We start from the raw sequence: 16,931 nt of genomic DNA, 5'->3' as shown, positions 1-16,931 counted from the left end.
TCCTGCCTACTCAAGTTGACAGGATTAACATTCTATGCATAAAGACTGTCTTTTTATGTTTTTAAAGGGCGACTGAAGTGAAGTGAAGTCGCTCAGTCGTGTCCGACTCTTTGCGACCCCGTGGACGGTAGCCTACCAAGCTCCTCCGTCCATGGGATTCTCCAGGCAAGAATACTGGAGTGGGTTACCATTTCCTTCTCCAGGGGATCTTCCCAACCCAGGGATCAAACCCGGGTCTCCTGCATTGGAGGCAGACGCTTTAACCTCTGAGCCACCAGGGAAGCCCAAAGCGCTGTTAGATGAAACCAAAGGAACAGCGAGATGAAGCCAAAAGAACAGCTCCTAAATTATGCTTCTGGGAATCGCAGGGACTCTGGGCAAGTGTCATATGATCAGAGGGATGGAGGAGGGAAGGAAGGAGAAGTTAGGAAGGTGAGGGGTGGGCCTCTCCCTTCTTTACTCAAGAAGCCTTGCTTCTATCTGTTTCTCAGTTTAGACGTCTCTCTAAGAGTCAATTTGAAGAAAAGACTCTACTCTAATTTTTTTTCTTTGAAAACTACTTATTCACTACAATTTTGTTTCTAAACATTTTGGTTTGATTTAAATCAGCAAGTTTTAAGCCTATTTCAGAATGAAACTGGATTTTTTTTTTTTTTTTTTGTAACTCCAAACTTTAATTTCAGAACTATTTGGCTGTAGAAATGAGTCAGACATCTCATTTTAACTAAGACATTTTTGCCAAACTGAAAAGAAAATATGAATATGCTCTCTTCTTGAAAGAGAGATGCTGCTACAGGATCTGATTCTCCTTTGTTATAATAATTTCTTGAAGACTTCTCAGGGGAAATTCAATGCTGAAAATTGGGAAGAGAGTAGTGCCCTACCTCTATTAAAATTTTTGTTTGAATTTAAAAAGATGCATTTAAATATTTCACAACTGAAACTATCCTCTAAGGTCTTGGATGTAGTTAATGAAAAACTTCTAACCATGGAAGTGATATTCCACTGGGCTCCATCGTTAATTAAGGCCATAGGATGGTAATACTATGAAATCCATTCAGAGATACAAGTGGGAAAATCTAACCTATGATAATTTAGGTCTGCACCTAGAAATGAACAAATCTAGGTTTGAGAGCCATGCCCAAAGATATTTGCCATCTTGAAAAATTCCCAAGATCTAGTTTAAAATTTTGGTTTTTTGTGCAAATGCTAGTTTTAAAATGCATATGTTAGTAAACATTAAACTTATTATCATCTTTGTAGAACAATCTAGACCTCATTAAAAGGTTATTATCAAAAAAAAAAAGGTTATTATCCCAAGATTCATTTCTACAATAATCATAATTATTGCTCTAACTTCTTTATGTATATTGGCTCTAATATTCATGGTAATGAATGGGAAAAGAAGTATTATTATACCCACTTTACAAAGAAGGATTCAGGACTATACAATTTAAATTACTTGCCTAGGACCATTATAGCCAAATAAATGGTAGAACATGGCTCCAATGCATTCTCATACTTCACACTGCATCGCATGAGATTTGAATCTGTATGTCTACCTTGAGGATATAGAGGAGGGCGTGTATGACCCAGCATCACTTTTACTGGCTGCCTACTATATGCTGGGCTTCCCTGGTGGCTCAGATGGTAAAGAATCTGCCTGCAATGTGGGAGACCTGGGTTCAATCCCTGGGTCGGGAAGATCCCCTGTAGAAGGAAATGGCAACCCTCTCCAGTATTTTTGCCTGGAGAATCCCATGGATGGAGGAGCCTGGTGGGTTACAGTCCATGGGGTTGCAAAGAGTCGGACATGACTGAGCAAGTAACACTATTATATGCTGAGCACTGGGCAAGACACTTTACACACACCACCCTCTTTAATCCTCACAATGCCACCAGGGAAGTATTATTATTACCTCCATTTAACACAGAAAACTGAGGTTTAACACAGTTAAAAAGCACAGGTCACACATTTGAAATATGTATGAAGTTCAGATCTAAAGCCCAGTTCTGTCTGATTGCAAAACATAGACACGACCAAACTACTTCCAAATGAATTCTTCTCAAAGGAATACATATCTAGTTTCTGATGCTCCCAGTGTTTACAAGTTTTCTAAAGCTCATCTTTTGAAATTGTCTTCTTAGAGTGAGTTAGTAAACCACTAAGGAAAAACTGCCCCCTTAAACTCACTTTATACAACAGCAATACCATATTCCAGATGACTTCTGGATTTTTCAAAAAACCCAATTTTCTCTCAAATTAAGATTTGATATTACTAAGTGAAAGTGAAAGTCGCTCAGTCATGTCCGACTCTTTGCAACCCTATGGACTATACAGTCTGGGGAATTCTCCAGGAAAGAATACCGGAGTGGGTAGCCTTTCCCTTCTCCAGGGGATCTTCCCAACCCAAGGATCAAACCCAGGTCTCTCACATTGCAGACAGATTCTTTACCAGCTGAGCCACAGGAAAGTCCAAGAATACTAGAGTGGGTAGCCTATCCCTTCTCCAGCAGATCTTCCTGACCCAGGAATCGAACTGGGGTCTCCTGCATTGCAGGCAGATTCTTAAACAACTGAGCTATCAGGGAAGCCTGCTATCACTGAGAATTTCCCCCCAAACTATGTCCCTGATTTCAAAGTAACTCTAAGAATGTTTTGAATAGTTATAGCACCATTGGATTAAGTTGATAGTTTCTCTGGGTACTTATTGTGATGGAACAATGTGCACTTAGGGACATGATTTCTTTAAAAAAAAAAAAAAATATATATATATATATATCCACATATATATATATATATATATATATATATATATCCCACAGCTTATGATTAGCTCTCAGTCCCATTGTTCAACCAGCCATCAATCCTATTTTTGCACTGTGTGTATTCCCAGACATATTTTCTGCACCTCTCCTCACAAAATGATTCATTAAAGAAAGTCAGACATCCTTATGTGAAAGGGGCATCAACCTGTGGAAAGGAATCAGGGGCAGCAATTATCAAGAAGAATTTCTAACCACCCAGAACACCCTCCATGACAAATCAGAACCCATTCCCTTCCTTTTCCCATAGATGAAAAGTCTAACCTGACAAAATGGTCCCACGTTCGGAAATGATAGATCACTTTCAATATTTGCCTCCATTTTGTGGGAAGCTTCTCAAAGTAGCAGATAAAGCCTATACACCTATAAAGCCATTGAGTATTTTGATTAAAATCAGCTTCACTTTGAAATTTCAAATCACAAATAGAATATCACTTTTGAGCTAAAAATCCTACTAAGTTGGAAGGAGATTGGCATTTAAACAGATGTCACCAGTGTTTTGGGAAATGTAAATTGAGGTACAGATGGTGACTGCTAGGGAGTTAAGAGCATCTGTGTTCCATGAAAAGAAAAAAAGCTATATTTGTGAAAAAATTTTAAAATAATAACTGAAACTCTCAACTTGATTTTGAAAGAAGACAAGAAAATATACTCGTTGGATGGCACTGTTTGATAAATTTCTTACCATATCAAAGATGACTCAAATTTCTCAATATTAATAAGATACAAGATGGGGAATTTTACCCTATGTCTTCAGTAAGCCAAGATTAGAACTTCTATCTAAAAGAACAAGTGCATAATCTTGGGAAAGACTGCTGATTCTTCTATTTCAGCCAGTTTTGTATCTTAATGTGAGTTCTAAGGAAAATATCTGCCATACAGTGGTAAAGGGCAGGGGGTCTGGAGTCAGAGCACCTGAACTCAAAACGTGGCACTGTGGCCTTGTAGCTGTGTGACCATGGAACACATTACTTAATTCCTCCAAGCCTCAGTTTCCTCATTAGCAAAATAAAAATCAAAATAATAGTGCTGCCCTCATGGGATTGTTATGAGGATTAGTGCTTAAAGCCTATCTAAACATCAATAAATATTAGTTAATATCATTATAGGCTTTCTTCCTAATCCTGGGAGATCTACAAAGATCTCAGAATCATTGGGCTACTACCTCCCCAGGTCCCACATCCCCACACCCCTGTCTTGACCTAGCATAAACAATGATCTAGAAATTTGGATCTCATGAATTAGTAAACCCATAGTTCATGCAGATCATCAATGGTCTAACAAAGGACCTTTGTTATCCTTTCTAATAGGTCTCTAGACATTTCCCATCAAAGAATCAGCCACTCCAAGCACTAACACTTGAAGTTTTTAACTTAAGCCCTTCTGCGAAATGCAAAAGCTTTTCAGTTTACCAGGATAATTCATAAAGTTAATATTCACATTAATATGACAAACATTCTAAACAGTTTTGCACTAAAAAGCTAATTTCAAACTAGGAAGAGACTGAATCAATCTATTGTGTGTATTTGCTTACTTGTGTATTTGCCTTTAAGAATTCTTACACTCAGGGGCTCATATTAATCCAATTTTTCAATGAGTTTTTTCCTTCAGGGGAAATCAAGAAACCAGAAGATTAATCAGTTCAGTCATACTAAGAAACCATTTAGGAACCATATAGGAATCCAGACTCCAAGGTTAGAGTTTAATGTGCTACACACCCTACCTGATTGGAATGAGTTTATGAATTAGATCCCATACACAAATGGATGCATTTAGCTTCTTCACAGCACATCCGCAAACTCATTTACCAGATCCATAAGCACTTGTAAACATTGCTAATGGAGTTTGCTAAATGAATATTATAAACGTAATCCAAATGAGCTCTCCATGGAAATTGCAAATCATATGAAAAATATAGTGCATTCAGTTGTAACACATTTCAGGAACGGTATATTTTAGTTAATTGTGTTAGTATATGATACATGGCTAAACGTCATTACTAGCACCTAGGAAAAAAAAAACAGCTCTTTCTGCTGGCTTAAAACCATTCAACCTAGGATACTGAATATTATCAAATCCATCAATCAAATGTTCTTTATTGCTAAGGTAGATCATCCAGGTTCACACTGTATCCTTCAGAGAAAGCATCCAGGGCACTTAGGCTTACCTCACTTAAGGTAAACTTCTTTGGTCTGTGAGACTATCAATATGTGTTTTAGTTGCTCAGTTGTGTCCAACTCTGCAATCTCATGGGCGGTAGTCCATCAGACACCTCTGTCAATGGGATTCTCCAGGCAAGAATACTGGAGTGGATTGCCATTCCCTTAAGAATACTGGAGTGGACTGCCATTCCCTTCTCCAGGGGATCTTCCCAACCCAGGAATCGAACCCAGGTCTCCCACATTGCAGGCAGATTCTTTACCATCTGAGCCACCAGACAGCTTCCAAAATGGTGACCTGGTGGCCTGAAATTATCACTGCAACTTTCAAGACAGCCTGGTTCACTCTTGGACTTGACTAAAAGTTATCCTCTTTAATTAATAAAAGCACAGAGGAAGTTTTAAACATATGGTAGTCTTTTTTCTTTATTTTTCTCATACTGCCATACTTTCAACTTGAATTCTATAATTTAAGTTGCCTTATTTGGATGAAAATTTCTATACTCATGTCATTTCTTGCCCAAAGTACAAGCAAGGCATAATCTGAGACTCCCAAAGGTTTTCTTATCTTGGTGATGATTTATTTCAGGCATGAGAAAACTAAAAATGCTATTCAAAAATGCAAGTCTGATGCTTTGAAGAGCTCAGTTCTCTCAAAATGTGAACTTCATTTCTCATTTTATGGAGTGAGAGGCTGAACATACAAATAGACAATGGTCAGACCATATATAAAAACAGAAATCTGACTCCTGCAGATTCAAGCAACTTGCCCAGGAAACCAACTCATTGTCTACCATAGTTTACCTCTACAAGTTAGACTTGTAGGAATTCATGCTGTTATCTCGAGTAACAACCTGGGAAACCAAACAATAATCCTTGTAACACTCAGCCCCAAACATGCAAGTCTTAATAACTGACAGCTTCTATAATTTTTATTCCTGCTTCCATCTTAGAATCAACCAGAGAAAAATAAGTACTCCTAATTAATCACATAGGATATCTCACATCTAGTTATTCACCTACAGCTTCCCCATGTCAACAGCTGTCAATCAGAACACCTTTTCTGAAGCTGAAGCCTTCCTTTTTGTCCACTATAAAACCTCCCCATTCCTCTGCATGCCTTTAAATCTTTACCAAAACACAAATGACAGAAGTAGCTTAACCTCAACTATAGCAAAGACCTTTGTTCTCATTTGGTTGGTCTTCATTATACCTACAAGAGCAACCCAGATGATGTTTTAGAGATCGAAACAAATGCTGAAATGATGTTCATCTAACTTATGGAAAGGACTGTTGAGGTTTATAACCTGGTAGAGCTTATCTTTCGAAGCATTAAAGAGTCTAAATTGTTCTGCAAGAAAGCATCCCCCAAGATACCATTTATCATATAAATAGATTTTCCAGGAAAAGAAAGCATGAGCCAAGTTAGTGTAAACAATCACATTTCTTAAGTCAGCCTAACTTGATTATTACTCTTGCTACCAAGTACTAGATTCCTCTCTTTTTGAGCTCATCTTGCACATTATTTCTCACTTTCTCCTTCAAAACAAGTTTCACCAGTCAGGGGCTGAGTGTGTACATACAAAGATAATAACGGAGATAGAAACCCTCATGCTCCACCTCCACCACCACCCCCACCACCTACCCCTTCACAAGTTCAAAGGCAACTGAGAGAAGAACATCAGTGCCTGACCTTTCCTTTTTTTAGTATCATGTGTTATTTTATCTTTATCTCATTTTATTGTTAACTTGGAGGAAGTTCTCAGGCTAAACAGAGACTAGAAAACAATGATAATAATTTATCTTTTGTGCCCAAGAATTGGAATGTACTGAGTAAATAAATATTATAGTGAATAAATTAGTACACTGACCAAAAATCAATGCCCAAGTTTTAGAAAAAATAGGTCAAATTTTATTCATTCACTTATACCGAATAAAATTTCCTTGTGTTTTTTATTTGTTTGTTCAGGTTATTTGATTTTGAAAGTTTTTAATCATGCAGTGACCTAGAATTATCATGAATACCAATACACCAATTACCACTACAAAAGTGAATCACAGACAAGCATCATTTCGAGCCCAAAGACGTTTTCCAAGGAGATGTTCTTTTCTCCCTGCAAAAGATGCCACCAACGTATACTACTTTCAGTGGACTCAAGACACTATTTGAGGATAAAAATGTCTTGATTACTCAAGTCTAGAAACTACAGTGAAAAATGTGAGTGCTTATTTTCTCTTTAATGGGCATACCTGAGATGCTACTGAGAGTCATAAATGCCTGTCTTTTATATCTCTACAGGATTTTTGCAACAGTAGATCTTTAAATGTGGCATAAAATATTTCCTTCATAATGAAGCTTATCCTAAATTTCTAATCAGTTTAGCTGGCCTTCAGAGCATTTTTCTGTTTCTTCCATTCCATTTTTACGATGAGCTGACAAAAACTCAACATAATATTCTAGACAAGACTGTCAATTTATATAATGGCACCTTAATATTTTCCACATTATTCTCACTCCTCTTCCAGTGACTTATTTTTAGGATTGTTGCACATTGAGCAAAGCTCATGATCTTTTCCTTGGAAGGTTATGGCTAATTCAATATCCATCACTGTGTATGATTAGCTTAAATTGTTCTTTCAGATGTGCATCACCTCACACTTGCCTGTTTCAAATTTCATCTTCATCATATTGCCCAATTACCTAGTTTGGTTAAGTCTTGCTAGAGTCCCTTGTGATTCTTATTGGGCTGAAATTTTAAGGTCATTGAATAATATCAGCCCTTTGTTCACCTCATCTTATAGATGGTTAATAAATGTATTCAACAACAAAAATCTCCTCTGGTACAGAGCTCTAGGGCATTCTGTTATTAACCTCACTCTGCATCCACAACGGGACCTGACCCTCATTCTCTCAGGGCTCTTCCTGGTCTTTTTAGTCCCTGGTCTGACATCTACCTCTAAGGCTACAATGATAAAGCTCTCTTATCAGTGCTTGGAAGGTAATTTATCAAAATGCCTGTATGGGTCAAAAAAGCTCATATGCACTCCTGGCAGTGTTTGTGTGATCAAAACTTTAAGGAGCAACCAGTGTACACAATACTGTAGACAAAATTATGCTGATGAGTCATTTTTTATTCTGCTCACCTAATTCCTTCTTTTTTTCCTCATATATGAATAAAATGTTTACTTTCTTTCAGTTATTTATAAGCCTTCTGGGTTCCTCTTATTAAAAGCCTATAGTCTTTGAACCTACCATTTATCCACCCTATCTCCTTATCTGTTTAGAACAGTAGCTGGATTTAATTTGAAACTTATATAACTTTGAACTGGTTTGTAATTCATACAAAGTGCATTACTTACCTTCTATAGAAAGTACACATCCTAAAGAAAAGAATTAAGTTTCAGTATCACCTTGAGAAGCATTCATACTATTGAATGATTCAATATGAGAAGTCAATCCAAAATGTATTCTGATACATACTGGCCAAGCAAGGGAATAAGATGTCTCTTAAATAACTGGTTGTTCACTCCCAAGGCACAGCTTGATTTACATATAAATTTCTAGCAGGATACTCTTAACTGCATAGAACCAAGAGGATTTCTGTGTGTATTTGGCTCTCTTTAGATGTTAACTATTAATTTAGATTCACTGGCATTACAACCTTGCTGTCTTGATTGTGCATAATTTAGCACTGTAGCCATATCTAATGTATGAGTCCTGAGTCTTCCCAGATAAATTCCAACATGCCTTCCTGGCACTCTAAGGTGAGTGGAATCTCACTTAATTGTGTAACTTTGTGATTTGAAATCACATAAATGAAGTAACAGATTCCACTTATCTTTGAGATACTGGCAGCAGTTAAAAGAACTGAGAGGAAGAAGCAGTTTTTCAGACAGGGAATCCAAATAAAAACATGTGTTACACTTTCAAAGATACTAAGATGGCTAATGGTAAGTCATTTAGTTGCCCAAACTCTCCTCACAAAGGAATATTCCCTTCATTTCTCTAGCTTGTCATTCTGTGAAATAAAATGCATGGATGTAATGGAAAGCTGCCCTTTTAAATTAGGGAAATGAACCATGGCAAAAGCAAATAAAATAACAATGCTTCATCAAGAAAAGTATTAATACAACCCACAGCTCTCAAATTCCCATCCAAACCTAAAATTGATGATTCAGTTCCATATCCAGATGATGGGATGTTTTTGTTCAGTCACTAAGTAAGTTGTATCCAACTCTTTGCAACCCCAAGGACTGCAGCATGCCAGGCTTCCCTGTCCCTCACCATCTCCCAGAGTTTGCTCAAACTCATGTCCATCGAGTTGGTGATGCCATCCAACCATTCACCCTCTGTTGCCCCCTTCTCCTCCTGCCCTCAATCCTTCCCAGCATCAGGATCTTTTCCAATGAGTCAGCTCTTTGCACCAGGTGGCCAAAGTATTGGAGCTTCAGCTTCAGCATCAGTCCTTTCAATGAATATTTAGGGTTTATTTTCTTAAGGACTGGTTTGATCTCCTTGCTGTCCAAGGGACTCTCAAGAGTCTTTTCCAGTACAATTTGAAAGCATCAATTCTTCTTTGCTCAGACTCTTTATAGTCCAACTCTCACACCTGTACATCACTACTGGTAAAATCATAGCTCTGATTATGTGGACCTTTGTCAACAAAGTAATGTCTTTGCTTTTAATACACTGTCTAGGTTTCAGGCTAATTTGTGCCTGCTATTTCAAAGCTTTGCTATATTGTGAAATCTTCCTTTGTGGTGTTGTTATTTTAGTCACTAAGTCATGTATGACTGTTTTGCAACTCCATGGACTGTATCTGCCAGGCTCCTCTGTCCATGGGATTTCCCAGGAAAGAACAGTGGAGAGGGTTGCCATTTCCTTCTCCAAGGCATCTTTCCAACCCAGAGATTGAACCTATATCCCCTGCATTGGCAGGCAGATTCTTTACCACTGAGCCAACAGAAATGCCTTGAAATTTTCTTTAGTCCATTAATAAATACATTTATGGGTATTTGGAGAAATGGTTAAATTGTCATTTGGTCAATGGTTTCCATATTTGGAAAAATGGCCATTGAGCACTAGTATTGCCACTACTAGCATAAACCAAGTACTTTTGGATTGTGCAAAGAGTGAAAAATCAAATTAAGTCAAGGCAGCAGACCCCTAAAAGAAGGTGAATTTTTCAGAGATGGATATTATCTTTAGTGAAGATACCATGTCTTACATTTATTTCCTTTATTTCCCTGTAGTTCCAGGCATTTGGTTCAACAAACAGCTCCTTTAGTGAGTTAGACAAGCCTGTGACCAACTTGGCCATTCATTGATTCATTCAACAAAGATCAATAACTGTAATTATATGGCATGGGTTTAAATTTTGAGCAGGTATCAGAACTGAGTAAAAGTGCACCCTTAGAGCCTAAGTTGTCTGGGTTTCTCATCCTAATTTTGCTTTGATGTTTCCATGATTTTTCTCTTTTATATATCCTAAAGACTGTTATCATACAGAGAATAGTGGTCAAATATTTTACTTCCTCTTATTGGATTTTTCCCTTGCCTTTTTCACCTTTTTCATAGAGCATGTAGTCATGCTAACCAAACATAAAACGCAACAGCATGGAGAACATGTTTTGGCTTTGGCTAACCCCCAACAGTTTTAACAGCCATTGATGATATTCACACAAAAACCTGGCTGATGTCACCCATTCTTGGCATCAGGATCTCTGAAATTATCAGTTCTAGTGAATTTCTATTTTCAAAACTATTTAGTGAAATGAAAAGTGTTTCACCATCAGGACATTATTCTTTAATTATAAGGTCCTATTGAGTTTCACGTGTCATCTCAAAGAGATGGGGGCAAAGGAGGAGAAGCAACATAAGTTAATACTTTCCATGTTGCTGGAGAGGCAGGAATTAGGAGGTGAATCCATTTTCCCTTTGTAATGATTACATTTTAGCAGAGATGTTTTTTATTTTTGTTTTTAATTTGAATTGAAAGCATGCAAAATCACTTGGATTATTGATCCTACTAAGCTAGTGCTTTCTTGTGAAACTTATGTTATCATATTAAGGCTCTTTAACTTTTTTTTTCCTGATTAGTCAATAAATCTCTGATACTTATGATGAAAATCGTGCCATTTATTCCTGTCTATAATAGATGATTTGGGGAATTCCATGGTGGTCCAGTGGTTAGAACTCCGTGCTTTCAATGCCAGGGGCATGTGTTCAATCCCACAAAGCCGTGTGCCATGTGCTAAGTCTCTTCAGTCATGTCTGACTCTTTGTGACCCTATGGACTGTAGCCCACCAGGCTCCTCTATCTATGTGATTCTTCAGGCAAGAATACTGGACTGGGTTTCCATGCTCTCCTCCAGGAGATCTTCCCAACCCAGGGATCAAACCCGCATCTTTTATGTCTCCTGCATTGGCAGGCAGTTTCTTTACCACTAGCGCCACCTGGGAAGCCCTACAAAGCCGTAAGTCATGGTCAAAGAAATAAAGAAAAAAAATAAAATATATAATACATGATCTGATTACATTTTGTCATCTTACTATATAAAACTATATTATTTTATTTTAAAAAATTCAAACATTTTCTAAACATTAAGATGTATCACTACTCCCAAAGTTCTAACTAGAATTGTTCTACATATTAAAGCCATTATTCTACATATTAAAGCCATTAATTCTTCCCTGATCAAGTTTCTTTCAAAGTCTAAGAGGGACTCATGAATTGCATTTTTCCCAGTTATCTCTTTCCTAATCTCTGGCCATTATTTTCATCTCCTTGCTCTTAAAAATTCCCCTTGTTGAGTATTTTTTAACCTTTTCCAACTTAGTTCAGTTCATTTCAGTCGCTCGGTCGTGTCTGCCTCTTTGCGACCCCATGAACCGCAGCATGCCAGGCCTCCCTGTCCATCACCAACTCCTGGAGTTTACCCAAACCCATGTCCATTGAGTCGGTGATGCCATCCAACCATCTCATCCTCTGTCGTCCCCTTCTCCTCCTGCCCTCAATCTTTCCCAGCATCAAGGTCTTTTCCAATCAGTCAGCTCTTCCCATCAGGTGGCCAAAGGATTGGAGTTTCAGCTTCAGCATCAGTCCTTCCAATGAATATTCAGGACTGATCTCCTTTAGGATGGACTGGTTGGATCTCCCTGCAGTCCAAGGGACTCTCAAGAGTCTTCTCCAACACCCCAGTTCAAAAGCATCAATTCTTCGGCACTCAGCTTTCTTTAGAGTCCAACTCTCACATCCATACATGACCACTGGAAAAACCATAGCCTTGACTAGACAGACCTTTGTTGACAAAGTAATGTCTCTGCTTTTTAATATGCTGTCTAGGTTGGTCATAACTTTCCTTTCCAATTTAAGCAACCTGTATAATAGACAGGAAAGGATAAGAAAAATAAAGAATACCTGACAAAAAAATGAGGAATGGAGAAAAAGAGGAAAGCAAACAAGAATGGAAGAAATGTTTTGAAAGCTTGTTTCTGGTGGCTTTGATAAGTACTTAAGAATACTGACTTTGTGTTTCTGAATTCACTGGAGTTGCTTACCAAGAATGGCTGGATTCCAGAAAGTGGCCATTGGGCCTCTGGCCCTCTTCTTGTCTATCACTGTATTTATGTAGAGTACTGAAGCAGTGTTACTGAACACTTACAATCCTCTCATTCTCCTTGTTCTACTGCCTTGCTGCTGCTGCTGCTGCTAAGTCGCTTTAGTCGTGTCCGACTCTGTGTGACCCCATAGACAGCAGCCCACCAGGCTCCTCTGTCCCTGGGATTCTCCAGGCAAGAATACTGGAGTGGGTTGCCATTTCCTTCTCCAATGCATGAAAGTGAAAAGTGAAAGTGAAGTCACTCAGTCATGTCCAACTCATAGCGACCCCATGGACTGCAGCCTACCAGGCTCCTCCGTCCGTGGGATTTTCCAGGCAAGAGTACTGGAGTGGGGTGCCATTGCCTTCTCCGTCTACTGCCTTAATTTGAACTAAAAAGTGGTGGGAGGAAGGAGGAATTAGGAAATACAAAGTGGGGGAAAAAACACACTGAATGGATCTTTGCCTTTTAAAAGCATCATGAAGGGTTCTCCTTATGATTTCCTGAAGTCTGTTCATCATCTCTTCAGAAATTTATTTTCAAATAAAGATGCAGGACTTTCCTGGTGGTCCAGTGGTTAAGAATCCAGCTGCCAATGCAGGAGATATGGATTCAATCCCTGGTCAGGGAAGATTTCACATGCCGTGGGGCAACTAAGCCTGTGTGCCACAACTATTGAGCACTTTAGGGCCTTTGAGCAGCAACTACTGAGCCCACATGCCCAGAGATTGAGCTCTGCAACAAGAGAAGTCCACGCACCACAACTAGAGAGTAGCCCCTGCTCGCTGCTACTAGAGAAAGCCTGTGCACAGCAACAAAGACCGAGCACAGCCAAAAACACATATTTTTTTTTTTAAAGATGAAAACCAGCACAAGAACATTCCATCTGCTTCTTAGAACTTAGAACAAATCCTGGTGCCATCTGATATTGGGGAAGAATAATAAATGGAAGTATATAAAGTTTCAAATATAATAAGAAATTGTAATAATATAAACTATGTCAATAGGTTTTCCATGTTAAGTAGTAATATATCATCATCAATCTAATATTGATGTAGTAACATATCATCCTTTTTCTAAAGTTCTTAAAACTGAGACAAAACTCTACCCTAAAACAAAAGAAAAAGTAAGTGATGACTAACTGCAGTCATTTGCTCCTGATTTTCTGACCAGCCTGTGCTGTGTTGGAGCTCTACCCCATCCCCATTTCAAGTGTTGGAATCAAGAATGACTCTGTTACTTGGAAACAATGTCAAGGTGTTGAGTGTCATAAAGCAAGGCAGCTTATATTACTGCATTTGTATCTCAAACATCCTCAGTTTTATCAATCATGGAAATCATCTCATGACAAGAAAGTGAAGAGAAATGAAGTAAGTTTTTTTTTAATTTATTTTTTATTGAAGGATAATTGCTTTACAGAATTTTGCTGTTTTCTGTCAAACCTCAACATGAATCAGCCATAGGTATACATATATCCCCTCCCTTTTGAATCTCCCTCCCGTCTCCCTCACCATCCACCCCTCTAGGTTGACACAGAGCCCCTGTTTGAGTTCTCTGAGCCAGACAGCAAATTCCCATTGGCTATCTATTTTACATATAGTAATGTAAGTTTCCATGCTACTCTTTCCATATATCTCACCCTCTCCTCCCCTCTCCCCATGTCCATAAGTCTGTTCTCTATGTCTGTTTCTCCATTGTTCCCCTATAAATAAATTCTTCAGTATCAATTTTCTAGATTCCGTATATGTGCATTAGAATACGGTATTTATCTTTCTCTTTCTGACCCACTTCACTCTGTGTAATAGGTTCTAGGTTCATCCACCTCATTAGAACTGACTCAAACGCATTCCTTTTTATGTCTGAGTAATATTCCACTGTATATATGTACCACAACTTCTTTATCCATTCATCTGTCAATGGACATCAAAGTTGCTTCCATGTTCTAGCTATTGTAAATAGTGCTGCAATGAACATTGGGGAACATGTGTCTCTTTCAATTTTGGCTTCCTCAGGGTATATGCATAAGAATAGGATTGTGGGGTCATATGGTGGTATTATTCCTAATTTAAGGAATCTCCATACCGTCTTCCATAGTGACTGTATCAATTTACATTCCCACCAAAGTGCAAGAGTGTTCCCTTTTCTCCACACCCTCTCCAGCATTTACTGTTTGTAGACTTTCTGATGAGGGTCATTCTGACCAGTGTGAGGTGATATCTGATTGTAGTTTTGATTTGCATTTCTCTAATAATGAGCTATGTTGAGCATCTTTTCATGTATTTGTTAGCCATCTGCAGGTCTTCTTTGGAGAATGTCTGTTTAGGTCTTTCCCCCACTTTTTGATTGGGTTCTGTGTTTTTCCGGTATTGAGTTGTATGAACTGCTTGTATATTTTAGAAATTAATCCTTCATCAGTTTTTTCATTTGCTATTATTTTTGTCCCATTCTGAGGGTAGTCTTTTCACCTTGCTTATAATTTCCTTTGCTGTGCAAAAGCTTTTAAGCTTAATCAGGTCACACTTGTTTACTTTTGTTTTTATTTCCATTACCCTAGGAGGTGGGTCATAGAGGACCTTGCTTTGATTTATGTCATCGAGTGTTCTGCCTATGTTTTCCTCTAAGAGTTTTATAGATTCTGGTCTTACATTTAGGTCTTTAATCCATTTTGAGGTTATCTTTGTGTATGGTGTTAGGAAGTGTTCTAATTTCTTTCTTTTACATGGAGCTGTCCAGTTTTCCCAGCACAATTTATTGAAGAGACTGTCTTTGCCCCATTGTATATTCTTGCCTACTTTGTCAAAAAAATAAGGTACCCATAGGTGCATGGGTTTATTTCTGGACTTTCTATCTTGTTACACTGGTCTGTATTTCTATTTTTGTGCCAGTACCATACTGTCTTGATGACTGCAGCTTTGTAGCATAATCTGAAGTCAGGAAGGTTGATTCATCCAGCTCCATTCCTCTTTCTCAAGACTGCTTTGACTCTTTCGGGTCTTTTGTGTTTCGATATGAATTGTGGAAATTTTTTGTTCTAGTTCTGTGAAAAATGCCATTGGTAATTTGATAGGGATCACATTAACTCTGTAGACTGAGTTTGGTAGTACAGTCATTTTCACAATATTGATTCTTCTTACCCAGGAACATGGAATATCTCTTCATCTGTTTATGTCATCTTTGATTTATTTCATTATTGTCTTATAATTTTCTGTGTACAGTTCTTTTGTTTCCTTAGGTAAGTTTATTCCTAGATATTTAATTCTTTTTGTTGCAATGGTGAATGGGATTGATTCCTTAATTTCTCTTTCTGATTTTTCATTGTTAGTATATAGAAATGCAAGAGATTTCTGTGTATTGATTTTGTATCCTGCAACTTTGCTAAATTCACTGATTAGCTCTAGTAATTTTCTGATACTATCTTTAGGGTTTTCTATGTACAGTAAGTCATCTGTAGACAGTAAGAGCTTTACTTCTTCTTTTCTGATCTGGATTCCTTTTATTCCTTTTCCTTCTCTGATTGCTGTGGCTAGGACTTCCAGAACTATGTTGAATAATAGTGGCAAAAGTGGGCACCCGTGTCTTGTTCCCGATCTTAGGGGGAATGCTTTCAGTTTTTCACCATAGAGAATAATGTTTGCTGTAGGTTTATTATATATGGCCTTTACTATATGAGGTAGGTTCCTTCTATGCCCATTTTTTTTAAGACTTTTAATCATAAATAGGTGCTGAATTTTGTCAAAAGTTTTTTGTGCATCTATTGAGATTACCATATGGTTTTTATCTTTCAATTTGTTAATATGGTGTATCACATTGATTTATTTGCATATACTGAAGAATCCTTGCATCCCTGGAATAAACCCAACTTGATCATGGTGAATGAGCTTTTTGATGTGTTGCTGAGTTCTGTTTGCTAAAATTTTGTTGAGAATTTTTGCATCTATGTTCATCAGTGATACTGGTCTGTAGTTTTCTTTTTTGTATGTTGTCTTTGTCTGGTTTTGGTATCAGGATGATGGTGGGCTCGTAGAATGAATTTGGAAGTATTCCTTCCTCTGCAATTTTTTGAAAGAGTTTTAGAAGGATAGGTATTAGCTATTCTCTAAATGTTTGATAGAATTCTCCTGTGAAGCCATCTGGTCCTGGGCTTTTGTTTTTTTTGTTTTGTTTTTTTGTAGATTTTTAATCACAGCTTCAATTTCAGTGCTTGTAATTGGGTGATTCATAATTTCTGTTTCTTCCTGGTTCAGTCTTGGAAGATTGAACTTTTCTAAAAATCTGTCCATTTCTTCCAGGTTATCTATTTTCTTGCCATATTGTTGTTCATAATAGTCTCTTATAACCTTTGT

General features: G+C 37.8%; 1 non-coding gene across 1 annotated transcript; it reads right to left on the bottom strand.

The window, feature by feature from the left end:
* Nucleotides 1-209: 209 nt before the first annotated feature.
* On the bottom strand, nt 210-281 carry TRNAW-CCA. The gene has a single exon. It is a non-coding gene; the product is annotated as a tRNA-Trp (tRNA).
* Nucleotides 282-16,931: the final 16,650 nt, after the last annotated feature.

This window comes from Cervus canadensis, chromosome 17 (assembly GCF_019320065.1).
Source record: "Cervus canadensis isolate Bull #8, Minnesota chromosome 17, ASM1932006v1, whole genome shotgun sequence".
In the NCBI taxonomy this organism is placed as follows: domain Eukaryota; kingdom Metazoa; phylum Chordata; class Mammalia; order Artiodactyla; family Cervidae; genus Cervus; species Cervus canadensis.
This window is presented reverse-complemented; position numbering and strand designations above follow the sequence as displayed.